Source organism: Ochotona princeps, chromosome 3 (genome assembly GCF_030435755.1).
Source record: "Ochotona princeps isolate mOchPri1 chromosome 3, mOchPri1.hap1, whole genome shotgun sequence".
In the NCBI taxonomy this organism is placed as follows: domain Eukaryota; kingdom Metazoa; phylum Chordata; class Mammalia; order Lagomorpha; family Ochotonidae; genus Ochotona; species Ochotona princeps.
Genome location: NC_080834.1, coordinates 8,668,582 through 8,696,539, shown reverse-complemented (window position 1 = coordinate 8,696,539; position 27,958 = coordinate 8,668,582).

The following is a 27,958-nucleotide window of genomic DNA, read 5'->3' as shown; positions in this document are numbered from 1 at the left end:
AACAATTGGCTCTGGACTATATTATGACAGAGAGCGGAAGGAAGAGCAAAGAGCTAGGATGATCTATGGATTTTCACTACCATTATTCCAAATTCCAAATTACTACCACCTTAGCAGTCTTCATAGTTTCTACTTGTCTCCCATTATAATCTCTTAATTTTGTAGGTCAAAGAGCCAAGGTGAGAACTACCACTGTTCAGTCCATGTATTATGTGTTGGAGAAGGGATGAAAATGAATTCTTCGGCTTCTTGGAGGCCAGGACTCTGATGACTACCTCATAGCTAAATGTCTCTGTGTTAGCAGAGGTGTTGTAATAGCACTGAGTCCACAAAGCATTGCCTGCTCCTTGGAGGGTTCACTCAGGTAGATAACGATAGGTACCCTTGGGGAAGAACTCAGACACTCACTGTTATACACTTTTGTTATATTGCTATAGGGTCTTTCTTACATGGATTGTTTAGTTGGTGAGTTCTGGATTTCAGATTAGTCAATTAATTTATATGACTGCTCTAAAGATTATTTTTAAAGTTAAGATGTTATTGGAAGGTAATTAGCTTGTGTTGACAAACAGTAAGAGTTTTTCAAAAGGGAAAATTAGTTTATGAGATGGTGCATGAAACAATAGTAATTCTTGTGCTCAGACAGCGCACAACTCAATCATAAAACCAATATCCACACCTATGATTAGGACCAATAAAGTATACAAATGTTGCCTGTTGTAATTTATCATAAAATAATTTTCTTAGTATTTTTGAATTCACCCAACAATTGTCATAGTCAGAGAAATGAGAGTTTTGCAGTTTACTTACAGAAGACTGATGTTGTTCATAGCAATATGCACTTACTCCACCAATAAAACTAAAATCTTTTGTTGATTTATCTCCTTTGATACAAATGTAAATTATTTACTCCTTCAATTAAGGGAGCTCTAATTAGAAGAGCCACATATAAACACTTTTTAGGAATCAGAATGAGTGTGAAATGCATACAACTCTGAAACTGAGTACATTAGAAAAAACGATAAGAAATGAACTTCCTTTGTTAACAATATTATACAATCAGCAAAGGAAACCCCAAGGAAATACAAATGAAATTTTCTCTGTAGGTGAGGGTTTTGCTTCTCCAATATTAGTCATATCTCCTTTGGATCCCAGGAGATGCTATTTCCAGGGAAATATTGAGAGAATCTATAGGAGGCAATTTTCATTTGGATCAAATGATGCATCTGGGATTACTTAAATGTAAGCTTAAATAGATTAAATTTACTAGCGTTGCAGTCTCCTCAAATAACTTTCTTTAAAATCATCATTCTCTTAAATAACAATTTGTGACTTACCCCAAGTTTTCTGTTAATTACAAAAAGTCCAGTAAAATGCTCCCAATTAAAAACGCTTTTGTGGTTTATATAATCATTTTTTTTAACTAGAAGAGAACCTGAGTGTTACCGATGCACACCCTTTTCTTTCACAATTGGCTAGATCCTGCATTAGTATTAATGTAGGATGCGCAAGAATATTTGCATAAATGAGTTTAAAGTTCTTTTTTGTAACAAGGAATATTATTCAGAAAGAATATTTCATATTCCCTTTCCTAAAACTACATATTTTAAAATGGGGTTTAGCTAAATAGACCCTCAGCTAATGACTAAACAGTGAGATGTAATTTTTATAAAAGCAATGCCCTTAGATGCTGTCAGGAAAAAGGAAGCTTAAAACTGCTGTAGCAAACACAGAATATTTCATGTACATCATGCTTTGCCATGCCTTGTATGTCATGCGTTGTCATGGTTGGGAAACTTGGATATTGTTTTCCATCTGACAAAATCATCTTCTCTACTTCTCCTTTTGCCCACTCTCTGTTTATTTGAGTTTTAATTTGCTTACCAAACATCCACAATGGGTCTATTCCTCCTTCTTTGGGTCTTTGGCAAAATGCTTTGTGGAGTTTTCCATCACACACAGGCTCTGGACCCCCAAGGACTCTGTCTCAGGAGAGGTGCTCTTCATAGAGTTCTGTCAGAGAAAGTTTGAGTTCATTGCGTATTTTAATTCTCTCTTAAGAAAATGTTGAAGTTGAACAATATTGCTCATCATATGGAGTGAAAATATTACATAAATATATTGGGCACCAACCATAAAGGACATAGAAGCTGAAGAACACATGTACTTCTTCATGATTTGTTTTTCCCTTTGAGAATTATTCTCCGTGAAAGTTAGCCAACGAAGAACTGTTTGTTTTTCCCTAAGCTGTGTTTATGAAATGCTGTGTTGAACACAGATATTTTCTGAGTGAGATAAATTCTACACAAGTTCATCTATTTACACACAAAACACTTGACCCTCATTTCATTTCAGTCTTCTTTTAATCAATTGAAATGTACCAACAGCCTTATTCTCAGGATTCATTCCACTCTTTCAACTGCCCTTTCCCCTCAAACAGTCCCCAGAGGAAGAACAATTATTTGAGAAAATGAAATCAAGTAAATAAGCCCTATTAAAAGAGAAACCAAGTAGCCAGCCATATTAAAAATATGGGTTTGCATGTCTGGGTGAAACAACACTAAATATTTATTGTGATGCTTTTTTAAATGAGCATTTCAGGGCCCATCTGTGGTATTAATGGCTTATTGAGCAAACCTATGCATTAAGAGAAATGTTTTTCATTTAGATAAAGAAGGCAGAGGCAAAGGAAAATGATACAAGGTTCACCTTGTAAAAGACACAAATTAGATACAATGCACTGCCACGGGCAATCTAGAATCCAATAGAATAAAGCTGGCAGCTACCGACATAAGGCAATAAGATTATCAAATGAGGTTTTGCATTTTTGTATAATGTACATTTTATGGGGACCACTGCAAAATTAGTCAGTAGGATGAAATACAATTTAAAAAGAAAATTTAGAAGATAATACTCTGCTTTCCCAAATGAAAACAACCTGTCTAAAATTTGCCTCACACAAGAGACCCAGAAAGATTTGTCAGTGAGCTTTCCCACTACACAAATGCCCTAGAATTGTTGCTCCACCTTCACTTCTTGTTCTATTCCCAACTTTGCTTCATCAACACCACTTTTTGTTAAGATTTATTTTTAAAAATTTTATTGGAAAGTCAGATATACAGAGAGGAGGAGAGACAGAGAGAAAGATCTTCCTTCCGATGCTTCACTCCCCAAGTGAGCGCAACGGCCGGTGCTATGCCGATCTGAAGCCAGGAGCCAGGAACTTCTTCTATGTCTCCCCAGTGGGTGCAGAGTCCCAAAGCATTGGGCTGTCCTCGACTGCTTTCCCAGGCCACAAGCAGGGAGCTGGATGAGAAGTGGAGCTGCTGGGATTAGAACTGGTGGCCCATATGGGATCCCAGTGCGTTCAAGATGAGGACTTTAGCCGCTAGGCCATGCCGCTGGGCCCCAACACCACTTTCAAAAAAAAGCAAAAGGATGCAAAACTCACAGTAGCACATATAATAGAGTGTCACATAGATTTGGCTTAAAAATGAGTCACAGTTATAATAGCAGAGCAATACTGGGGAGTCGGGAGACAGAGAAGGAAGCCAAGACAGTTTCCATCTGCTGATTTATTCTCCAAATGACGGAAGCATTCAGATGTGGACCAGGCCAAGGCCAGAAGCCAGTATCCCCATCCAAGTTGTCATTATAGGTGGCAGGGACTCAGCTGCTTGAGTCATCGTTTGCAGTCCTCCTAGGCACATGAACAGGCAGATGGATTGTAAGCACAGTATCTGGGACTCTGACACACATGTATGGGAAGCTGGACTCTCAGGCAATGGTTTTTCCCACTAGACTACAACGCAGCCCCTGGACTACGTCTTTCTTTTAATTCATTTGCATTATGACTTAAACACTGAGTACCATGACTTACGCAGAACCATGGATCTTGAGCTAAAGGTTTCATTTTATGTTTGGATTCATGCATACCTTGAGATTCTGTCAAAATTAAGAATCTGCAGAAGTGCATTCTTCCTGTTTTGTTCACAAGATTGCATTGCTGTTATTCATGATTAATTAGCAGCACATACCAGGATTTCATACTGTTATTTCTGTCCCCATCTCCCAATGCTAACAGATTCTCATTTTCTAATTCTCCCTGGATACGATCAATTTAAAATAAACAAAATTTTAATTAGATAGGAACCTAGCATCTTATTTATCACTGCTCTGTTAAAGTTTTAAATGGTAGAAATGTGATAAACGTGTATGTTATAAAGGTGACATATTTATAAACAAGAAATCCTAAAATATTCTGACATGTGCAAAAACAGATTATGCACAAAATAGTTAAGCTCATGGTGGCAACTGAGTCTATTGCCACTCAGTTCATCACAGTATGTTAAGAACTTGGTTTTGAAGGATTTATAAGAGGCAGTAAAGAGAAAGATTACACAAATCAGATGTCATACAATGAAAGACCAGCATATGTGCAGACATGGAAGCATGAGATATCAGTCTGAGAAATTTCAGGCTGTTATTGACAAAGCATGAAGCATGTTAGATGGTAGAATATATGTGCTAGCATAATTCATAAATGAATAATTTTTCAGATTCAGTGGCTTAACCAGATGTACTGCTTATTCATATGTGAGGGTGCTCCTGTTGTCTGGAGCCTTTCCTCTGTATCCACGGTGTGAACTGAGATCTTCAGACTCTTTACATTGTTCTTCTGCTATTCACCCTCTAAGACTATGCTTCCCTGATATCAAGCTGGCAAAAGAAGAAAGGCACAGAAGACACACCTGTCCTTACAATTCTTGTCTGAGAAGTGGCTCACATGGCTTCTGTTGATATTTCCTTGGCAAGAGCTAGTCATACTGACTATCCTTGGATGCAAGGAGAACCAGGAAATGAAGTTCTTGGCCAGAGACTACATTACCAGAGCAACTTGTATTATGGAAGTGAGAAGCTCCAGGGTTGGGGGTCAGTCAGCTGTCCAGTGTGAGAAGCTTCTGATCACTTCTGCCATGTTGACTTCTCAGTGATCAGTTGAGTAAAGGTGAAATTGGGACTGGCGAAGTGTTGGGGGTTGTGCATTGGTAGAAGGAAACTGGATGGTGCCTTCCTAAAATCCTGAGTTTTCCAGAGTGAGTATGGGCCCATTGAAGAAAAAATCATTTCAGAAGGAACATAGATGTGGCCTGTGGGAGAACAGGAGATTTAACTGTTAGGAGAACAAAGGTAGTATCTTTGGCTTAACCTGGGCTGTATTTTGTTTAATTGAGGCTTCGAAGAATTAATGTTGATTTTACTCGCTGGTGGATAATCTCGAGTATTTTTAGAAGTTTTTATTGTGATTATGTCAAACAACAATTTAAAGAATTTTAGATTGTAAAAGAAAATGTTTAACTTTTCAGGTTACATGAGAAGTTTTCATTCATGCATATATTGATTTACGTGGTGAACTCTGAGCACATGTGCATCTTGATGAAGAACTATAGGAAGTTCTGACATGGCAGCATTTGGGAGATCATCTCTTCATTCCAGTTTCCACTGGTAATCACTAATTCTGATCTTTAGCTATCACATAGCAAGGCAGAATGGGTTCCACAAAAGTGAGTAAAAAATTTCGGCAGTTATAATGTCAAGGCTCAAGAAACGGGAAAAGACAACGGGGGTGCATTAAAAAAACAGAGGCAGCTGTATCGCATTTCATTTCTTTAAAAAATAAGCCACTCAGCTGTGCAGTAGCTACCAAGCTACTAAAGTCAACTTTTGACAGATGTTACCCATGTGTATGTTTTTGCACCTGAAACCAAGATACATCTCTCTCTCTCTCTCTCTCTCTCTCTCTCTCTCTCTCAAGCAAGAGAAAGAGCTAGTTTGCAATTTAAAGATTCAAAAAATGTAAGGACCTAATGCTCTTATGCAGTATGACAACGCTAATAACACACTCGAGCTTCTATTGAATGAAAAGACTTGATTGCAGGCTGTATTGAAAGTGTTCAGTGAAACAGATGTCTGGTGAGTCTCAGGTTCTTTGAGAAGTGCATGTTATATAATCACTAAGGACTGTTTGCAGGGGAATGGGGTTGCCACGTATCGGATAGAGCTGCCTGCAATGCTGACATCCACATGGGCACCAATTTGTGTCCCAACTACTACACTTCTAATACAGCTTCCTGTTAATGTTTCTTCAACACCAGTGGTCCAAGTGTCATATCCCCTCAGACACATATGGGGGACCCAGAGGAGTTTCCTGGCTCTGGGATGTTGAAGCCCGTGAGTCCATGAGTTCATATCCATGCTGGCTCAAGGGTATGAACTAGCAGATAAAGGAGTCTCTCTCTCTCTCTCTCTCTCTCTCTCTCTTTCTCTTTCTCACTTCTCTGTAACACCGAATTTGGAAAATACATAAATTTTAGCAATTTGAAGAATAAGTATTACAAATCAGCTCCTTTCGTGCTTATGCTTTGTGATAAAATGTCACATTTTTAGATGAATTAATAACTGAAACAATTTCTAAGTTCACAAGAGGAGGGCTCCTTCTTGAGTCCCTGCATAAGGGAACGATTTGCTGCTCTTATGGGTAGATATCAATTGCCAACTCAGTTTCCACAGGCCTGAAATAGTTTTTAGCTTCTGTCACTCAGAGGTCAGTTTCTTATTATGAATGAGAAGTTGCCTTTGCCCTTCAAGAAAATGAAATAAAACTGGAATAACCTTGCTGCTTCTACAGTCTGACTCCCCAGCCTGGGATTTCAGCATCTGAAGAGCTTATTTTTGGATGTCATTAAATATAGCTAGTGATCCTTTAAATGAAATGGATTAAATGGCAAACGGCTTACTGTCTCCTGCCCTTTGATTTAGTCACCTGGAAGAAATCACGATTCAAAATAGCATTTATAAAGTAACCCTGGATCATCTCTATTTCTATGATTTCTTGGGAAAAAGTTTCATATGGCAGTATATGCTGATATTTGTCTCTTTCACCAATATCTTGCTATCCTAGAAAGGAGACTCTCCAAATATCTCCCTTGGGGTTTGGAAGTTACCATGCCTTCCAAGATTTTGTTGGGCAAGAAAAAAATAAAATTCTTCCCAAGATTCGTAATGTGACACTAGATAATTCCATTTCTTCACAAAGTTTCATAAATATATGGCATTTTGAGTGTTGTATTTGTTAGCTCTCATAATTTCTTAAAAATATCCTGTCTTCACAAGTTAAAAGTTTATGAGTAGACTTCAAAAGTTCATGGAAATATTAAATGAAAAGATAATGTACATTTTGCATCTATTTTGAAGTCCCCCTTATACTGTGCAACTTCATGTCTCAGTTGACAAGTGTTTATATACATGCACACACATAAAACAGGTTTGTGTGTGGATTATCTATAAATGTATATGCATATGTATATGATGATATGATACATTAATTAATATCAATTAGGCCTATTATAGTGAAGGGTGTTGCAGTGCTGCAGGTTGGGATTCCTCATGAAATACCCATACTCCACTGAGATGGAGTTTCATCTTCTACCTTGCTTCCAATCTAGATTCTTGCTAATTGGGTATATCAAGTGCTTAGATTCATACTACCTACCTTGGAGGCCTGGATTGAATTTTAGATTTCTGGCTTGACCCTGTCCCATACCTGGTCTTGGTGGTCATTTGAAGAGTGAAGCAGTGGAGGGTATATCTGCACACTTGCCCACTGGCTTTCTCATTCCCAGTCACTCACTCTCCATTCTCATTGTTCACGAGACAGGACATGGTAGCAGTCATAATCAAAGCTCAAAGCAAAGGCTTAGGTCATGCTTTTCTAGGGTGATGCACTTATCTAGTGTTACTTCTTTTTTTATCATGATATTTGCATACTTTCACATGTTTTCCCTGTATTTTTATTCTAGTAATTAGTGCATGTCACTCTTTACAGGTTAAAATGGAATTGATCTTGAATAAAGACTGTTACTAATCTATCCTCATAGACTGCACATGATGGCATTGAACTTACTTGCGTGTTGCACTGTGACCTGATTTTCTTGTTAGCTTCTTTAACAGGCCTAGGTTTCTAGTCACCTGGTATTTGTTGCTTCTAGGGCGAAGGGGGGCCTGGGCGTGAACATTTGCAGAGTCAAATTGGGCTTCAAGATCCAAACATTTTCATTTCTCTCACAAACTCCTTTCCCAAAGAGAAGTAAAAGCTGTAACCTCTTTTTCTTAACTATACCATGTAGACAATTAGAAGGTTGCTGTCCTGTGAAGAATGCCCAAATTTGAATTACAATTAATGAAAGCATTGAGAAATAATGCCAAAAATATGAATGGATGTTTTACCTTTCTATTAAATTGAAAGTTAAGTGATATACCCGTGGTAAATTTTCCTTTCTGAAACTAGATGTTTCCCCTACTGAATTTTAGCAGAGTTTTAAAGAAGAACCAATTCTAATTCTTCTAAAGCTTCTAGAAACTGTTAAAAGATAAAGCATTCTCCCAAACTGCTTCTGTCAGGACAACATCACTTTAATTCCCATACCACAAAAATATACAGGAAAGAGAGATAACTGCAGATGGATATCCCTGATTAACATAGATGCAAAAATCCTCAATAAAATGCTAGTTAGATAAATACAACAACACATCAAAAATATCACTAGCCCTGAGAAACGGCATTTTATTTCTGATATGAAGAGATAGTTCAACATACACAGAACACTAAGTGTAATAAGCACATTAACAAATCAAAGAATGAAAACCATATGAATATTAATAGATTCATGGGCATTGGAGTAGATTTTATTTGATTGAGTGTGCTTTTGGTCCTTGGAGCTTTGTATATCTATCTGTCCATGTATCAAAACATGGGAAATTTTCAACTATTATTTTATTAAGCTGGCTTGCAAAACCTTGTTTTTTCTCTTCTACTTCAAGACTCCCTGTAACATGAACATTTGATTATTTACAAGGATCCCATATTTCAGGCTTTTTCACCTCTTTAAATCCTTTCCCTGCTTCATCTGATTAGTAGAGTTCTCGTCGTAGAAGCTAAGACATTTGGGCAATTCTGCAGTTGGAGCTCTTAAATGTATTTTTAATTTTATGGATTGAAGTTTTCATATCCAAAATTTTCATGTGTTTCCTGTTAATAATTTTTATCTTTTTATTATATTTTTCATTCACTTCATGCATAGGTTTCCTCATTTCTTTCAACAGTCTGTTTTCTGTTGCATCATAACTAATTTCCTTTCAATAACTAGATTCTGAATTCTGTTTCTGGTAATTCATGGATTTCCTTGATATCAGGATCTAGGTCTGGAGAAGTAATTTGTTCTTTTGGAGTATCATGCTTTCTTGTTTCTTCATCTTACCAGGATCCCTGCACTGACCCCTCCATTGACATCTGCAACTTGATGAAATGGTGCCTTCTTTATGGAGTAGATTTTGTTGAAAAAGATTTGATAGTTTAGATGCAAGGCAGTGTATCACTGGACTTGTGGTTTCCGCCTCGGTTCTAGGTGAGCCCTGAAGTGTAACCTCTGAGTGATTTCTTTTACTTTGACCAGTTTGGTTGATGCAATGATCCAGTCTGCTGCAGCTTTTTGTTGTTGTTGTTGGGGTGGGGTTGGTGGAATTATGACTTTGAGGTGAATGTGGGCTTGCTATGGTGTATACCTTCCATCCCCAGTGAGTCTGATGTCAGTTACTCTATGGACTTTGCCAGTGGGTGTCTTGTTCTTCATGCAATGGGACAAAAATGAGGGCTGTCACATTGTTCTATTGCAAACCTGAGTGATGCCTGGGCTTTGGCACCAATAACTCTGTCTTTAGGACTGCATCATGTAAATGGTTGCCTTCACAGCACCTGCTGGGTAAATGTAACTGATTCTGGGTATTCTAACTCCAAAACCCCTACTCCCAGACCTTGGAAATGAGACCTGAACCCTGCTGCAGCCTTCCAGGAAGACCACAATGCAGGAGAATTTGCACTGGCAGCCTTGGCTCCAGAAAGGTGACATGCGGGTCATTCCTTAGGTACAAGTATATTCCATTTGGTTGGAGGAAATTAGTATTAATTGTTACAGTCTGGCTGTTGCAGCGTACAATGGAGTCATTACACAGATCTTCTTTGGCAGGAGTCAAATGTTAGGGATGTTGATAACCACCTATCTGAAATAGAGCAGTGCAAATACAGCACTTTGATTACTAAACGTGAGTGCAAAAACAGATCCTAATACCAACATCAACAGTTCAAGTTCTGCAAGGCACAAGATGAAACAATAGGCTGTTGTTGGTGCTATCCCCAAGAAGTGTGAGAGACTGCAGTTCTGTGACTTTTGCCCAAAAGTTAAAACAGTTTCAGGATGCAGTGGATCTGCTGTCTATCCTGCAAGTTACCCTGGCTGTAGCTCTGATCTGTTAAGAGTGAACAGAGAAAAGTAGCGTGCCTTTTCAGTCAGCTGATTCTGGTTCTCTGTGGGAGCTGGGAAGTGAAGAAGGGACATCAGTTGTTAGAGCCAAGCAGTTTCTCAGATCATGTTCATCTCTTCATGCTGAGTCAAAGTTAGACATTATGGAGTACTCCCTCAATTAAAATTGCTGGTGGAGGAGCATGTGGCAACTCTTTCCCACCTTGGCTTTAGAGCGTAGTGTCCCCCAGCTGACCTCTGTCAGAGCCACACAGCTGCCAAATGACTGTTGGAATGCCTGGATATCAGGGCTATAAATTCCTTACTTCTTGGCAAGAAGGGCCTTACCTGTTATACAGACATCCACAGTTCATTAGATTATGCCTAACTTGTGCTTAATTAACACAGGTCAAAGGGACAGTCTGAAGTCGTCTTATTTTCTTGCTTAGCTGCCTAAATATAATTCAGAATATTTTGTCCATAGCAAAACATATTTGTACTCCTAATAACTGAGTTACCAATGCATCTTGGAACTGACTCTGTAGATTTAACTTTAAGGTATTTATAAACAATAAAGTGAGAATCATTGCTACAAATTATTTGTACTGGGCAGTGAAACAAAAATGCCTTATCTGTCTAGGAGCAGAACCTTCTCTGGTTGAGCCATCATGTCTGAATCTGACTTCTTCATAATCAATGATGTTGTCACCTTGACTCAAGGGACCCAAGCTTTTTTTTTTTTCAGCAAAGGGTCTATGATTCATCATAAAAAATTCAGAAACTGGCCAAAGCAAATGGTGCAAGATTTCCTGCAGGAAAGAGCTATACTCGACTAACTCTAGACTTAACGCTCAAGTTGGTGAAATTTCTGTAAGTTTGTGGCATCCTTTCAAAAATCAAACTCTCAATAAAGAAATCAATAAGATTATTTTGCACATTTTGTTCATAATAGTTTTGTTCCTTTAATAAAAAGGCACATGTTTTTACATCCGTGCTAGAGCAACAATACTCAGAGAGTCTATGAGACTGATTGGAAAAGAACATGCATATTACCGTCCTTCATTCACTCATGGCCCCACAACAGCCAAACACAGAACCGTGTCTCATGATTCTTTGTTACTTCACAGCTCATTAGTTTCTTAGGAGTGTTCATTGATGAGACCCAAAGAATGGAAAAATATCAGATTTGTATATGAAGTTAAGATTTCCCGGTTCTCATAAAAGAAGATGAGATGGAAGGTCATTTATAGCTGGCGAATATTTGTGGCATATGAAATGAACTCTCCTAGTTGCCATTTTTTTTAAAATAGCAAACTGAGACAGAACTTTAAAATTTTGCAAAAAAGAAATCACAGTTAGTGTGTAAGCTAACATGGAAGATGTGAATGGTACCCTTAATCAGTGTGATTTCTGTCATTATCAGTCATTATTCTAAGAATGGGAAGTGGCAGATATGGAGCTCAGAGCAAATTTCCATCGTTTTGCATGTAAAATGAATATACTTTGTCTCTAAATTGTTAACCTTTTTCTCAAAAATTGCTCATTACATTGGGTTAGATTTGTGAAATGGAAGCTGTTTTATTATATAAAAAAAGAAAGTCAGGAAGCATTGAGTAAAGATTTGGGACTGTTTCTGGATTGTGTACTTGAAAAGTTTTAGCACTGGTCCTAATGCTTGATAGGTAAGATGCAAATGTTTGTTTTACACCATGGAATGGTTTTATATAGCGCTAATCGTATACTACTGGTTCTTCAAAGGAATTTAAATAACTTAAATTTGATCTTAGGAAATGAAAATATAGTGCTTTTACTTGAAATGGACATGTAAAAAATTTAAATATGATGCAACATGTTAAAATGCGCAACTAGTCAAAAAATTATCTTGTGCCATTCTTCTTTTATTTGAAGATTTTTAAACAATTTTTTTTGTTAGATATACAGAGAGGAGAAAAGACAGAGAGGAAGATCTTCTGTCCGATTATTCATTCCCCAAGTGGCCACAACAACCAACCAACCAACCAACCAACCAACCAACCAACCAAAGCCAGGACCCTGGAGCCTCTTCCAGGTCTCCTATGCAGGAGCAGGGTCCCAAAGCTTTGGGCCATCCTTGACTGCTTTTCCAGGCTGGATGGAAGCAGGGCTGCTGGGAATTGAACCGGCGCCCATATGGGATTCAGGTGTGTGCAAAGAAAGGACTTTAGCCACTAGGCTATTGCACCTAGCCCGCCATTCTTAATTTATTAGAATTTATTGCACCATGTTATCATTTAGAAAAAAATGCTACTTAAACTGTTTTGGAAGCGATTCAGCTTTTTAATGTAAAGGGGAACATGGGTAATTTAACTTTTTTTGTTTTTAACGAAAAACAGTCCACAAGAATAGCTGTGGTTTGAAATGCACCATTTTAAGTCATTGCACTAAAGCATTGTATCCAAAGTGTATGGAGTTTCTAACACATGCTTTATAGTCATTCTTACTTCCTCAAGCAAAAACTGCAGCTTATGCTCATCTATCTTAAATGACAGAAATCAGAGTTAGTAATTCTGGTTGAAATATTTTGCTAATACCTCATATTTATCAAAAAAACCTCTCATGTTCTTGGTTATAAAGTACACTGAAATAGAAAAACACAAATGGTACCAGAGAGCATAGAGTTTTTTAATTTCCTTAAAATAAAAAGTTAGGGAATTAAATGCCTGCTAATGAAGTGTTACATTTCTTAGCTTTCTGCAACTTACTTTAATTGGAAAAAAAAATCTCCTGAAGTGTGTCCGTGTTCTTATTACCAGAAGAGAAACAAGAATAAGCCATAAAAGAACATGCAGTTCAGTGGCTGAATGACAGACACAATAAGGGCAGTCTTAAAAAAGCTTGAATTTTTTTGGATGCTTGAAAAAGGGTACAGAGTTCAGATGTTCAAAGTCTTCATTTTTAACAGATTTTTCAAACATTCAGATAGACATTTCGTTAGAATCTCAGTAATTTACGGGAGTGACAAATGAACACTTTTGGTTCACCTGACCCCTGGCAGCGGTGAAGTAAATTACCTTTCCTCCACATGGAGCCCTTTATACCTCTCTCTCTTCTTTGAAATGTCGATTAAAACAGCAAGAGGCCACTGAAAAATACGCTGTGTTGACACAAGGATAAAGCAATAATGGAAATGTATGAAATCATAGCCTGGCCCTGGGACCAGGTACAATCTGGACTATGAGCTGTGAGGCTTCCAGAGGTTCCTTGCCTTTCACGGGGAAGGCAGTCCTCCATAGGGTTAGGAGCACCTGGGGGATGCACAGTCCAAAGAATGGAGGCAGGGGAATGCTGAGTGTTTCCTCTGTGCTCTGTGCTCTGTCTTTGCTGCTCTATACCTACTGCTCTCCATGATGGGGCCCTCTTCCAGCAGTGTTCTTGGGCTCAAAAGAATCAAAAGAAGAGGCCCAGAAAGTGTTCCCAGATATCGAAGATGTGGAATGACTCTATAGTCCCCTCAGAGGCTACAGAGGGAAGTGATAAGGAAACATGGAAGGAAGGATGGGAAAGAATCGCATAAAGGCAAAACACGGGAAAGGAAAACAAAAACGGAAGGAGGAAAAGGGGAAGAGGAAGAGAATAAAGGAACAAAACATTCAGAGGAACAAGGCCTAGGTCTCTTTTGAATTGAAATACACCCACCAAAAAATTGTTAACATGTAGTGCATGATGATAATATAATCATCCCTTAGTATTCGTGGAAGACTGGTTCCAGGACTAACCCATCCTCATACCCAACTATGCAGGTGCTCAAATCGCTTCCATACCATGGCACAGTATTTGCATAAAACTACATACATCTTTGGGGTGATTCCCAGATCCAACGAAACTGTATCACATAATACAATGTAATCAATGAATAAAAAAAAAAAAAAAAACTACATACATCTGGGCCCGGTGGCGTGGCCTAGCGGCTAAAGTCCTCATGTTGAACTCACCGGGATCCCATATGGGCACCGGTTCCTACCCTGCGGCTCCACTTCCCATCCAGCTCCCTGCTTGTGGCCTGGGAAAGCAGTTGAGGACGGCCTGAAGCATTGGGACCCTGCACCCACGTGGGAGACCTGGAAGAGGTTCCTGGTTCCCGGCTTCAGATCGGCGCGCACCGGCCCGTTGCGGCTCACTTGGGGAGTGAAACATCGGATGGAAGATCTTCCTCTCTGTCTCTCCTCCTCTCTGTATATCCGGCTTTCCAATAATAATAAAATCTTTAAAAAAAAAAACTACATACATCTTTCTGCATTATCTTAACTCATCTCTATATTACTCCAGATTCTGTGTATAATGTAAACACTATATTTACATTATATATAAAATTTAGACTATGCCAAAAAAAAATCTTTACACATAGGTACAGATGACATTTCCCTCAGTATTTTAAATCTATGATTGCTTGAATCCTAGTTGTAGAAGCCACAGATATGGAATCCCAATCCCAATTGTATAGTACTGAAACGTGTGTGTAGGTGTGTGTGTGTGTGTGTGTGTGTGTGTGTGTGTATTGTATTTATGCAGCTACCCTTGAGTCTCCAGGCCAGTGTTTCTGTAGAGTGTTTACTAAGTCATCTTAGCTCTCAGCTTCCTACTCCAGACAGTGAAGTCGGTTCCTGGTCTCAGACAGTGACCCCATTGGTACAAGATTGGCTTTTGACATCTCTGAAAAGACTATGAAAAGATCTGTTATGTCTGGGGACTTTGCCGCAATGGAAGTCGAAACGCATTCATTCATTCATTCATTCATTCATTCTCCCTCACCTCAAGTTCTACCACTCTTGGCTGTCCAGTCTTCAAAAACTTGAGAATACCTAAAACACGTGTTCAGTTTTGTCTTAAAAGAACCCTAATCCCCGAGAGGCACTGGTAGGCAACTATTTAGTACAGCTATTTTATTGACCTAGGGAAGGAGGCTGTTTCTCTTAGCCAGCACAAGCAAAATGATTGTATCTGTCTCACAAATGTGAAAATAGAGACTGTATCTGAAGGGACCTATCTTTTGATAAGAATGTTCTCTTTCAGAAAGTATGAAACATTTATAGCAGTCAACTTGTACACATTTCCCCAGAGTACAAATATTTTTTATTCACTGAAATACCTCTATCTTTGCCCATTTGGAATTCAGGGCAATGGTAGGGTTCATAAACATGGAGCTGCTGTTTTTAGAAAATAAATTATAAAAATAGTTGAGGATGAAACAAAATAGGGTGTGAAGAGTCCTGTATTAGAGTACTCATTCTCCCTATAAATCAACTTATCAAGGAGTTTTTTAAAATTGCAATTGCTTGCCTGCAATGATCATTGATTGGCTTGACATGGGAAGGCCAAAACATAAAGTTAAAATGTAGACATCTTAAGATGAATATCAATTACAGTAAGGATAAGAAAGGGTAGGAAATTGATTACCAATTTTTTTAAAGATTTATTTTTTTTTGTGGAAAGTCAGATTTATAGAGAGAAGGAGAGATAGAAAAATCTTCCACCTGCTGGTTCACTCCTAAGTGGCCATAATGGCCTGAACTGAGCCAATTCAAAGCTAGGAGGCAGGAACTTCTTCCAGCTCTCCCACGTGGATACAGGGTACCAAGGCTTTGGGCCCTCCTTCATTGCTTTTCCCAGGACACAAACAGGGTGCTGGATGGGAAGTGCAGCATCCTGGACACCAGCTGCTGGCCACATGGGTCTTGGCACAGGCCAGGGTTTAACTACTGAGCCATACTGTTAGGGGTTTGATTGCCAGCATTTTATTCACCTACATTCTTCCCTTTCAAGCTCTACATCTGAATTCTGAAATAGTTTGGGGAAATATATTAGAAATCAATGGGGCAGATTCACCTTCTTGCACATGACTGAGGCTCTTTCTGAGAAGGATAGTGCAAAGATCTGAACCAAGACACTGACAGGTTGGCAAGGACTTTTTGCTTTAGACAGCTGTAAGTAATTGTTACGGACAGAACTGCATTGACTCTCCAATTACATGAAATTATTTACATTCTGAAGCCTCATATTAACAGTGAATGAATGAATGCTGATAATTGATTGGGGTCAATAACTGATCAAATTACGGTGTTTGGAAGGAGAGTCCAGTGGGTAGTGTTCAGATCATTGAAAGCTTTCCTTAGCAGAGTTGTTCTCAATGGGTTGATTATTTAAGTCAGATACAGTTTAGCTTCTCTCTCTGCTTCTTGGAGTACCTTGTGATCCTTGCTTCAGGAACATTCTACCTCTTCCAGATGCCAGCCTCGTGGGATGTGCCTGATATTGATCTGTGCCTTTTTCTTCCTAGATTCCATTCAGCTATTTCAGTTCAGGTAAAGAAAAGCTAACAAATCCTCTCAGCTTTCACTTCAATTTCAAGCATCCCTATTTTGGGTTTATGAGTCCTGTGTATATCTGAACAGCATCAAAAGACACATATTGTCCTGAAAGCTTTGTAACTCTGGAACACGAGCAACTTTAAACACAGCTCTAGGGATGTCTCCAATACAGTGATGTAGGAGGGGCGATGAACATAGAAACCTAAGTATGCTTAATGGATTCTGTGAACAAAGCAGTTCCTGGAGAAGGTGCTTATGTTATTACAGACAGGCATACAAACCCTAGTATGCTTAATGGATTCTGTGAACAATGAAGTTCCTGGACAAGGTACTTATATAACAAAGGAGATGTGAATTGGCAAGTTTGGTTCCTGGGGGGAAGGCTTAAGGAGAGGATTGTACCTTGCTGATGATAGAGGTACAGCATAGGAGTGTTCTTATTTGGGAGATTTCCCTCAGGATTTCCTATAAATAATTGATAGGAAATTTTCTACAGAATGAAGGGTTTTGTAAGAGCCCAGAGCCAGTGAAATGTACTGCATTTTTCACTATGCTTCCAAATTTTCGTGAAGCCCAGGCATACTGAATTTAGAGAGAAGTAGCTAATTTGGTTTAAGATGAGCAGGGCTGTGTGGCCTGACTTAGAATCTCTGAGGTATTTTAACAGTGATAGAGGCTATGCAGACTGCGAATGATTCTCATGGTGGGAAGAGACCCCTGGTTTTAACTTGGATGTTTTATAGTGAATTAGCACTTTAAGGGGATAGAATTTAATGTCATATTCTTCATATTATTTTCTTGATTTTTATTTTCAGTTGCATAGGCCCAAGGATTTCCCCTTCCACTCTGCCCAGTTCCCCTCCCCCGCCACTGTTTTCCCCTTACATTGTCATAATACTATAGTCCTTCAGCAACAGTCACAAGTCTATCACTCTGCTGTCCAAGTGTATCATGCCATTGTAGAATAGACAATGGTAGAAAGTCTAGCAACCTATTGTCAAGATACATTTAATAATTTTGTTGGGAGAACATCTTCTCAATTAAAATGGAAAGAAAACAACCTCATGCTCACAGTTCAAGCACTGTCAATGCTACTGGAGTCTCCCTGGAATGTGTCAGAGGATACTTCTGAAGAGTTAGTTGCTACCCATCCACACTCACCTCACAGTAATCTGGCATTGTTAGTCAAGCCCTACCATGGTAATGTTCTACTTGACTAGCGGTCAGACTCCAGGGACGCCTGGTCCCTGGAACGCAAACTAGAAATAAGCAAAAAAGGCCTTTGCGTTTCCAAAATAGCTCCCACGTCCCCGGACCAAAGCCATGGACTTTCCTTAGAGGCTACATAATCTCACTTGTAGTTTGTTTATTCTTTCTTAACCAAGGTCATAACAATTGTGTGTTTACTGGTTTCCTGGGTCAAAGTAGAGTAAAAGGAACACATTAGAAAGGCAAAGGTAATATTACAGACAAACAAACTGGTGGCAATAAAGTGACAATTGTTAGAAAAGGTATAAGCAAAAAATTAAGACAGAACGGTGTGTATTTAACCGAAATGCCATGCTAGTGATTCATAACGATAACATAGTTACTGAAAAGGCCAAATTATGTTGACTACTTGCTATTTTTAAAAAATATGGGAAAGAGCTTAATACAGTTTTCAAAAATTTACATAAAATTATATGAAAAACAAATTTAAGCATCCAACAGGGTTGGTTTGTGCTAACCAGATGAAATGCATGGCCTGCCTCCTTCCCAAAGATAATTACTATATTTGAATTCTCAGAGCACACGATTTGTACCTTTCTAATGGTGCTTGCTGTTTTCAGCATTGTGTTACAGTCATTTGAGTTCATACCAAATGACACTTAACTCACTCAGGGGCGTAAGAAAGCTGGATTCTAGTTTCGATTGTGCCATGATACGTGAGACCTTGATGAGTCTGGCACTCTGTGGACACAGGATCTGGATCAAGTAAACATGGTGAACCTTTTGGTTTGGAACTTTATTCATTTATGTAATAAATGAAAAGAATTTTGAAACAAACATGCAGAGATATATCTGGATCCTGAATTTAAACAGTCCAGATTTCTGTAGTCACAAGAAAACTGATTATATGTATCTATTATCTAATAAATATCTGTTGCAATATTAAAAAGGTAACTTTATTATTACATATCATTTATTATATTAAATACTATTTTCATTATTTATTATTATTATTAGAAAATATGTTGGCATCTTTTATTCCTTACTTGCTAAGCAACACTTTTTCTCTGTTGATATTACTTTGGGGAAAAAAAAATTCCTTTGTGATCAGTGTAATCCATGTGGTGTTCATTCCTTTGTTGGCTCTGGAGTGGTCAAACAGCCGAAGCCTGACAATCAGCATATTGAATCCTAAAGAAAAGTGATTGATGTAGAAATGGACGGGTGCCTTAAGATGATTCAGTGAAAGTCAATTCTAGCATGTCTCTTGAAACCATATTTTTTAGAACACATTTTTATAGAAATAACGGGCTTTGCTATGTATCTCCCAATAATCAACATGTAAGTCAACATGTGTAAAAATTAAAACCACATTTCTTCCCAAACCACCTTTGTTCATCCTTCATGCCTCCTGGATCCTGCATTCCCTTTTCAGTCTGAAGAAGGCACTGCAGTCAGAAACCATGCCCCGATGAGAAAAGACTCTAGCAGCAATAAAAGTTTCCCTTGAAAACAGTGATACTGCCAGGTCTCCACTTATATCCAAGGACTGCTATCGGTGGCCAAACGCACTCTGAGCACAGCTTATCTGATCACCTCTGTGCAACTCACCCAAGGACCCAGGATGTGGTTTGGCATTCTGAGGGGAGGCTAGCAAACTGAATCACTGAATTCACTGAATCATCTTAAGGCACCCGCCCATTTAAATTAGATTTTACAGTATAATAGAAAGGAGTCGATGATGGCTACTGAAAGTGGACAGAGATGGTCAGGCTGCAAAAAATCCTAACATGTGATCCTGAATTACAAGCTAGCAAAGGTTAAGTCACCCTAACACATACACAGAGAAAACAGTCGAAATTAATCAGTTTTGTATTAGGTTAAGAGAAGTAAACATTAGGGAATAATTTATCAGTATTATATCTGGAACACTGAAGAAAAATTTCAGGAACTCCGTTGCTAAGTTTCATGGTTCTCCCTGGACCCAGAATATCTCCAGGGTTTTATCTCTGGGTTTCAGATATGTGATTCTTCCATTCAGTCACATGCTCCATTAATAACCTCACCTCTTAAGTTTCTTTAAATGAGGATATGCGCATTTCAGCATGAGAAAATGAACACAAATACAACATGGCCACTAATCAGCCTGTTTTCTTCAGCCTGTTTTTTTTTTTTTTTTTTTTTTTTTGCCTCTTAAACAAAGTAGATTAAATCCTTGAGTATTGATCACCAAGACTCACTTGACTCTGGTCACATAGATGGTTGTTTCCATTTGAGTGTTTTAAGAATTTGTTATGATTCATTAGACTTGTGTTTGACCAATTCTAGCTATTTTGGCAAAATAAATTAATTTTGTGTCAAGCAAGGGGAATTTGATGTAACTAGATTTAAAATGAAGTGTGATTTGTTACCACCTGGGTCAGCCAACACTGTTACAATTTGGTGTTGGTCATCATTATTGTTGGAATGATCAATAGAATAATAAAATTAAGTAAAAATAAATAGAGTACATGTTGTTCAAGTCATGAATTTTCTCCTAAGGCGTCAGACAAATGTGACGCACTCCCTGTACTTGCCAAATAACAGCAATTATGTGAACACGATTTGGGATAAGACGTGTTGGTACCATGAAAATAAATTCAAGGTATAAAATAAAAATCATGAAATTAGTGTGATATTGTCTTTGACTGTAAAAAAAAATTGCTATAAACAAACCAAACAAGTGTTTACTGCATTCTTACGCCACTGGCTGAGTGGCTGGGAGGGAGAGATGACTTCTGCCTTCTTGGATGCAGTTGGTTTATTCAATAACTTACCAAATCATTTCTAACATTAAGCATTTACTATTTTTCAACCTCTCTGTGTCTCAGAATGCTGTAAATTCATGCTCTACATGGTCCCTGGTTTAAACAATGGGGCCCCCTCTTTATGTCCCCACCTCTGCTTCTCTCTCCCTCTCTCTCTCTCTTTCTCTCTCGCTTTACTGATGGATGACTACAATGCCTGGAAGATCCCTTCTAGACATTGTGGAGTGACAACCTGAATTACCAAAAGTTAAGATCTCTCACAACACCAGTGTCTTCATGAATGAGAGGAATAACTATCCACATTGCTTCAGTCTGTTGCATTTGTAGCCAAATGTAATCCTAATGCCTCAATACTCTCTTATTCCTCTGATAAAAGGTGTAATTTACAGGAAATAAAGTCTTTCCACTTAAGACACACAATTCAGTTCTCAAAAGTGCATTTATTCATGTAACCATCGAAGGCCACACGCAGAACATTCCCACGACTCCGGAAGCTTTCCTGTACTCCTTCCTGAGCAATGGTGACCCACATGCTCACACCCTGGTGACCATTCCTCCGCTTCCTTTCAGTCAAGATGGATTGTGTGTTTCCTTCAGTTTTACATAATTTGAATTACATGTTATGTTCTCTATGTTGTGGTTTCTTTCATTTAGCATAATGCTTTTGGGATGAAAATCCTTGGAACATGCTTGTGGTTCATACTTTTTAATTGCTGAGTTGTATTTTTTTTTAGATTTATTAATTTTTTTTTTGGAAAGACTTTAGCCACTAGGCTACCATGCTGGGCCCCGAGTTCTATTCTAAAAAACATCTTCCAGGGCTGCTACACCAATAGTCTAGCTCTCTTTATCTATCTATCTATCTATCTATCTATCTATCTATCTATCTATCCATTATCTATCTATCTATCATCTATTATCTATCCATTATCTATCATCCATCTATCATTTATCTACCTAATACCTGTATATTCATCTATGTTACATTCCATCTCCATTTGTCATTTGTTTATCTGTTCTCCAGATTTTTTTCTCCCCTGGAAGGAGTAAGTAATTTTTTTTTTTCTGTCAAGGGCTTTTTAGGATTGATAACATCATTTGTGGGCCATATGAAATGATCAACTTACAAAGTAGGCTGCTAATGATTCACTGAATTTGTTTTATTCTGACAGTTTTTATGATTGTAGCTTTGAGGTATTTGAGCAGAATTGCTGGTCATATGAGAAATGTAAAGAAAAAATAAGCAGTCATCTCACTTCTCTTCCTCATTTCCTCAACACTCCACTTTCAGAGTACAGTTTTTGTTCATTCTTTCCTGGGAACCTTTTCTCAAGGGACGTTGAAGCTGGTCTGTATTTCAAGGTCAATGATGAAGTCTTATGTAGGTCAGTTGAGGAAGATGAGTCAAATGGAGAGAAGTGGGAGAGTGGAAGGTAGGAGTTTTGTGACTTTCTGTGGGAGTTGGAAGTGTGGGAATGGTTAGATACGTACTTGTGGATAGGGTGCTGAGACCCAGTAAGGAAAATCTCTCTGTTCCTATGAAGAACTGTCAAGATCATTTCTGTAACCCGTCGGGAGATGCAGTGAGGCACCAACATGTCATAATTCCAATGAATAATAAATCAGGTTAGAGTACAGTGGTCACCGTAGAGAATCAGGGTCATAGTGTTATCTTTTGGAACCCCAGGAATTCTAATGATCGATGCACATCTCAAAGGTAACAGCCTCAGATATGACCAGAATTAGATTAATTCTATCAAACCCTGGTGAGTGTTGCCATATTGATTTATATAGAAAAATGTTACTGAGATGGCAAAAAAAAAAACCCACACCTGTTTTTAAAAATATGTTTTAAGGATGTCAAGTTAGATGCCAGTCCTTTGAGGTACATAAGTCATACTTTTCAACAGCTTAAGTAATAGTTATTGCTTAAAAAAAAACAAATGAGAAACTAATGATGAAATTTCCCTGAACCATAAATAAAGTGATTACAAATATAAGATCCGTCTGACATTTTGTAATGTCCAAATTTGAAAGCTGTCATCCATTGCAATTTATCTTTTTCCCTTGTCTTTGAAAGGCCGCTTTTTAAAATGGAATGTACATTGGCTTTGCATTCTTGAGGCTTGCTGAATTCATTGATCAGATCTGGTAGTCTCTTGAAAATCTTTAGGGCTATCTGCATGTCATATATTTGATATAATAGCCATATCACTTTGACTTTCTTGCTTACTACTTGTCTGCCTTTTATTTTTTTCTATTTCCTAACTGCTGTAGCTAACACATACTGCACATTTTAGTTAGGAGTTTTCTGTATTCAGACTTTAGGGAAGATGCATTCTGTGTCACCCCATTCAGTGTGATATTTCCTATAGATTTTCTATTTAGCCATCATTACTTTGATAGAAGAGCCTTCCATACTTAATCTACTATAATCTAATATTTTAAAATTATAAATGGATGCTAGATTTAAAAAAGTATTATTTTACTGGAAAGCTGAAATTACAGAGAGAGAGAGAGAGAGAGAGAGAGAGAGAGAGAGAGAGAAAGAGAGAGAGATGGAAAGACAGAGAGTGAGAAAACTTCCATTTGCTGGTTCCCTTCCTAAAGGACCAAAATGGTCAGAGCTGGGTCTGTCCAAAGCTGGGGGCCAAGGGCTTTTCTGGGTCTCCCACATGGTGCAGGGCCTTTGGGACTCAGGTGATCCTCCACTGCTTTCTCACGGCATTAGCAGGGTGCTGGATCACACATGCAGCAGCCAGGACTTGAACCAGCGTCTCAGGCAGAGAATTAGCTTGTTATGCCACCATGTGGACAATCCAAATTAGCTTTTAATTGTATTTTTTTTCTTTTTTGCTCTATTATAAGCATCATTGATCATTTAAAACTTTATCATAGAACACCATTTGTGTGGGGTTGGAGTGTCAGGGACAGAGTAGCTCTGAGCTGAGTTGTCCTTTATTGTCACTGAAATCTTAACTGTTATGTAACATTTCCTCTTTTTTCTTACTTCTCATCTAACTGTTTATATCCTGTCAGCACTACAACCTTTTTAATGGTATCCTGACAGTCCACTTCCTGCTCAACATGTTCTAGTAAAACAAATTATATGTGACATGACATCGAAGAGGCAATGAAAATTTAGCATTGTGCTCAGCAGGCTTCCTGGGAACAGCTAAATGTGACTATTGTCCACAAGTTTAACGTTTAAGGAGAAAGATAATTCACAGTGTTAAGAACCATATGTACCTATGATTGCTTTATACTATAGTTAATGACAATATATTGGTAACATCTTAAAAACAAAATATCCTGGTAAAACATATTGCCAATACACATGACTTGATATTAGGCTTAAAAATTTGAAAGTGAAAGCGTAATTTGAGAATCAATCCCAAACTCAGTTGACTGAATCACATGGATTTCTCCTCTTTCTTCCAAATATGGGAACGGAAGAAATTTGTTGCTTGGTCGGATTATAGTCAAACATAAAGTCTAGGAGAAACAAGTGAAAGTGGTACACCAGCTCACAACAAACTGGAAGCTTTTCTAAACTCAATATATAGAGAAAACAAATGAAGACAAACAACAACAACAAAAAAAATGAAGTGCAAAAAAAAAAAAAAAAAAGAAGTGCCCCAAATAAAACAAAATAAAATACCATTTAAGTCTTTCTTTCAACCCTGAATGTTTCTGTAGGACGAATCAGCTTGCAGGAATTCAAGTTCTATTTTGATCCTTTGCCACTTACATTGCATGCCCCAGAGATGCATGCTTTTCAGAGCATATCACCCAAACTCCTGAAAATAGCACACCCCTATGTGACAACTATGAGAAATATCACATTGAAAACTGACCCCTTTACATTCGCTTATTGGGTCTTTAGATAAATCAAATTGCATATAGAGCTTGTTTACTTTTGTGATATGAAAGCGAAGTGTTATGCAACATGTCATTTATACCAGAAGTGGCTGCGAATCAGTACTGTCTCAGAGAAAAGGCTTAAAATTCTCATTTTTGAATTGCTTTGTTTCAGCAGCTCCCATATTCCATTATCTTTATGTTCCATTTTCATTAGTGGAAACATTTTATGCAATAACAAAATTGTAAAAAGTAAAAGGCTCATTTTCCTATAGCATTGGTTGAATCCCTTATTTGGATGTACAGCTGTCATTATTTTATTTCTTACACATATTTTCCTTCATGGTTGCTTCCTTAAGTGAAAAAGGAATGTATTGAAATGATCCAAGTCAATTTAAAAGGTTTTTAATACATAAATTTCCCCAATGATGTAAAGTACCACATTCATTTTTCCCATAGTGAGTTAACACAGTTAAGTGTTTTGGGGATAATCAGCCAAGGGTGAGTTCTATTATGCAAATTTGTCGTTTCTTTTACTAATATCTTAATATATTTGGGTTTTGCTTTTTTCCATTGTTGATGTGTTTAGCCATTGTAAGTCAACGTTTAACATGTAACTATTATTTTTGTAAAAATGATAGTAACCTTGAAAACTGTAGACTTGTTATTCTTTCTAAACACTTACAGAGGATACTAGGAGAAATCATTTAAAGGTATGAATATTTTCAAAGAACCTTTATAACTGAAGTGTCAAACACACTGTGCATGTACAAAAGTGCATTTGTGTGACGTATGGTCCGCCATTAGTATTCATGAGGGTTAAACCCAAGACACTTAGGAGACTGTTTATAGTTTCTAGAACAAAAGAGGAAAGAAAAACCATCAACTATACATTTAAAATGTTTTTGAGACAAACAAATCAGCTGGTATTATAATTATGCAATCATAAATTCAGCAGGTATTTCTGCATTCCAAGATAAACCTAGTCCTGTTCAAATCATGATGAGACATTTTGGAAACATTGATGACAACGTTCAAGTAATGAAAATTGATGTCTCCTCCTGAATGATTGATTTAAGCTTGATGTCTGGCTTCATATCACGTAAAATATTTGCTCTAAATAATTTCTAATTCAAATCACTTATTCAAATAGTCACTGGTTGAGCATCAAACAATGAATGTAACATGGCACACATTTTATTGGCTTATCAGTTGCAGTGTTCTTAGTCCTTTTTTCCTTGGCTGATTTCATTTGTTTCACATATTTTTCTGAAATATTTTAATGACCATTTCTTAGAATCCTATTATTGTTTAATAAAAAGTTGAGGCATATTAACAATTATCACTGGTTACAGAGCCGTTACAGTCTTCGAAAGCAACTTAGGATTCCCTTACGTGAAAGACTGAAAATGTTAAGGAATACATTTTTCACATACAATAAGCTTTTTATGTTATTTATTGTAATAGTTTATGTGGTTTTGCTTTTCTATGTCTAGGAAAATATATTTCTAAAATCATAACCATAATATGATTTCTGTTATTAAATGGTTTATGCTTAGTGTATATTAGCTTGAAAGGTTCTATAGCACAGTTTTAGAATGAATGAAACAGGAAGACAATATGATTAATTGTAAAAGAATAGTAAGATTATTGCAAATCCAGATGGTTGAGATACTTAATTCTTTTTCCGCTTCATACTTACTTGAATTGTGCTGATCATAAATTTTGCCCATTCCTATTACTTATTTATTTATTTATTTAGCTTGAAAGGCATATTTTTACTGAGAAGAGGAAACAAAGAGAGAGCAAGCCAACGAGAGAGAGAGATCTATTGACTGGTTCACTGTCAAGATGGCCACAATAGATGGAACCGAGCCCATTCAAAGCCAGGAACTAGGGGCTGCTTCTTGGGCTCCCACATACATTCAGGGTCCTAAAGACTTGAGTCATCATTTGCTGCTTTCCCAGGCCATAAGCAGGGAGCTAGAACAGAAGTGGAGCAGCCAGGACTAAAATTGGCACCATATGTGATGTTGAATTGCAAGTGGAAGATTAGTGTGCAACAGCACCATGCTGACCCCTCTTCTCATTCTTGATGTTGGATAGGTTCCAAGATACAGCACCTACCAGAGCACATGGTTAGTTCTCTGCAGAGTAAAGAGGAACTCCAATGAATTTTTCTTAAAATTCAGTTCAGTGATGCATTGACATAATCAAATAATAATAGTTGTTATTCATTAAATTTATTTAACTAATGTTCTAATATTATTTATAGCAATACCTGTTATGTATCATAAATATTACCATCACTCCTCTATTGGCACAAAAGGTAACAATCAAGTGTTTCTGTATCGTCTACAGTGTCACAATGTTGATATCTGAAGAGGGAGATGCTGGACATGGCACAGAATGTGCCAGTAAATGGTGATAATTTCCAGTTCTGTTTTAACTAATTGTGTGACTCTTTCCTCATTTGTAGATGTGTGTATTTACATATTGGTCTGCTTTTTTGAATCGTACATTTCCAAGCCTGTGATTTTGTAACTAACATGACAGTCATTATTCAAATTTCTTGTGCTTGCAAGCAACAAAATAACTGGATGACTTGGCAATTTGGCTTAGAGGTTAAGAGGCACACACACCAGGTTAGAGTGTTTTGGTTCAAGTTCTGGCTCTTCTCCTAATTCCAGCTTCCTGCTAATGCACATAAGGATGGACATCAGGTGGTGAATCAAGTACTTGAATTCCTCCCACCCATGTGGGAGATACAGGTAATTTCCCAACTCCTAGTTTCAACATGACTCAGTCCTGGCTGTTGTAGGCTATTTAGGGAGTGAATCAATGTATTCAAACTCTTTGTCTGTCTATCAGTTTCCATTATTTTATTCTTTTTTTTTATCTCTGATACATACATACATATCATTTTAATTAGAGATGAGCAAAAATGAAAATTATTGAAATGGATGTTGTTGAGTGTCTGCCTGCCATTCATTCCACTCTTCTAGTTCCACATGCTTTGATTTTGTTCTCGTCTTTCTCCCTCCTTTACGCCATACACACACACACACACACACACACACATACTCACACATGTATCAAGTCTGGAGATGAACTCTTATCAGTGAATAAGAATTATATCAAGCATACCACTTGACCAAGGATTGGTTCAGCAACAAGTGAGGCTGTGATTTGGGACCATCAGAGATTTGTGGCACATCTTTTCCATCCTTTTATTTGGAAGAATGTTTCCAGGAGAGATTCCATAGCCTGATATGAATGAGGAAGGATCAACCCAGAATCTAGAGGCAACAGTACTTCATGGAATACAGCAATGATGGAGTTATCACTGTACCAAAAGCCCGAATCTGTGATGACATAATTA